Genomic DNA, 2,334 nt, shown 5'->3' with positions numbered 1-2,334 from the left:
CTAGGATATCTGGAAGAAAAAATATCTAAGTAGCAGAGTGTTCAAAGTGTTTCATGCATGTAATAAAATGCAAGAAGAGGGAACTGATTTAAATGTGGAATTATAATTAAGAGGAAAGCAGAGCATAAAGATCAGGAATGCTCTGAGTCTGGCCATGTAAAGAATTAAAAAGCACATTTGGAAAGGAACACCAGGGCACTGCCAATGATAAACAGATTGGCATGGACAGAAGAAGCCAGGACATTGCGAGAAAGATCATGAAGGCAATGCAGAGATATTTGAGGTTTCCCTCCCCATCACAGGCTCAGATCAGACCCCCAGGGGCATGATTTCTAGAGAGGAGCCCAACATGCTCACAGGACCTTGCTGCTCTTCTCCACCTCAACCGTCTGCTCCCCAAATTCTAACACAGCACTTCTTATCACCCTGACCATGGTTCAAATGACTCAAGCGCTGCTTAGACTCTGCTCAAGAAGGTACAGGCTGTGAACCTTGGCACCATCCACATGGCAGTAACTACACAGGAGCAGAGAGCGCAAGTGCGGCACCATGGCAGCTTCCACATAGGTTTCAAAGATTTCAAGGAAAACCTGGGGGTCCAGGCAAAAATCTGGAGCCTCCACATAGAGATCCAAGTGGGCCTCTGACAGTTTTCCAAGACTAGGCTATGTTTCCTTCAGTTATTTGCTTTCTTTACATCCTATGTTTCCCTTTATCATACTAAGTATAACTTATTTATCTAATTTTAGATAGTTATTAGTACGTCGTCTTTGTTCTCTGTCATACTATAATCTTCATCAGAGTAGAGACCCTTTAATGTCCAGCATTTGCTACAGTTCCAGCTGCGTATGATGCACCCTTAACAAATCTTTGAATGGTTGAATAACCATTGATTGATAATAGCCAGACATCCTTACTAACAACTAGAAAGTCTTCATTCACTCAATTTTAATCACCTTATCTATTTATCTATCTATCTATCGATCTTCTTTCTATTATTTATATCTATCTATCTATCTATCCATCTATCTAATCTATCTTACACATAGACACATAAACTGTGAAAGGATAACTCATAGCCTTACAAGTGTACATTGATAAAATAGCTTTGGAAATGTGACAATATCTATGCAATTTGAGCATATGCATACCTTATGACTTTGAAATTACATGATAAGTATGTATACAGATACTCACCAAAAGACATACTGTAGTGTTCACAATAGTCTTATTCATAACAGCTTCAAACTAGAAACCATGTAAATGTTTATCAAAAGTAGTGGATAAGGAGATGTGTTCACACAACGGAATTCTGTACAGTCACAAGAATGAATAAACTACAACTCTATGCAACTATATGGACAGATGTCATAAACATAACATACAGTGAAAGAAGTCAGTAAAATGTATGTACTGTATTATCCCACTATGTAAAGTACAAAATTAAAGAAATCCATTCTATCCTCAGTACTCAAGGAAGTGTACAGCACTTGAGTTGGGGGGTGCTGTACTGTAAGGGAGCATGAGGGGGGCTTCTGGGGTGCTGGGAATATGATGATCTATGATGACTGAAAGAGTTTAACTATCCCTGATTGGTGGTTACAGGGGTTTGTTCAATTTGTACAAAGTCACCCAGATATGTAGCATGATATTTGTAGTTTTCTTTATGTATATTGTACTCCAACAGTTTTTTTCTCCCACCTCATGTCTTCCCATTCACAATACAGACCAGGCCCAGGGGTGGGACAGGTTTATGTTCCCTTCTCTTTCTATATAGTCAGTGTAAGAACATAGCCTGTGGTAAGCACTAGGAGGCTCTACAATTTTTTTAAATGAGAGATGTATCATGGAGTAGGAAGCTAAAGATCCTGGTTTTAGTTCAAATTTTGCCCATTAAAGCAAATATGAGCTTTCCAAATTTGACCCTTCTAGGTCTCTTTTCATTTATCAATAAAATTAGGGAATAATAACATTTCCTGTGATGTGGTGATAATGTATAATTTAAGCCAGCTGCTCCCTAAGATTTCCCCTGGAGAGTTAAAATATTAGGCAACATGGGATGGATGGAGAGAAATGGGAAGGCTGTCTGGAGATGTAGGATGAGACTAGAGCTGTTAGAATCAACAGGAGGCATATACATGTCTACAAAGAACATGTGCAGGAGGTAGGAATTTGGTCAGTGATGAAAGCAGAGAACTAGAGAGTCACAGGACTAAATGAAGCAGTGACCAAGGATAATATTGGACATGGGCAGACTAGGTGCCACATACCTTGTGACCAAAGAAGTAAAGGAGCTGTATCTAGACAGTTACATTTCTGAATGTGAAACTATTA

General features: G+C 39.0%; 1 pseudogene; it reads right to left on the bottom strand.

The window, feature by feature from the left end:
* Positions 1-1,702: 1,702 nt before the first annotated feature.
* Positions 1,703-1,817, bottom strand: LOC141416689 (small nucleolar RNA SNORA51; annotated as a pseudogene).
* Between the last annotated feature and the right edge of the window lie 517 nt (positions 1,818-2,334).

Source organism: Castor canadensis, chromosome 1, assembly GCF_047511655.1.
Source record: "Castor canadensis chromosome 1, mCasCan1.hap1v2, whole genome shotgun sequence".
Lineage (NCBI taxonomy): Eukaryota > Metazoa > Chordata > Mammalia > Rodentia > Castoridae > Castor > Castor canadensis.
Note: the sequence above shows the minus strand (reverse complement) of the source record. Positions and strands in the feature narration are given on the sequence as shown.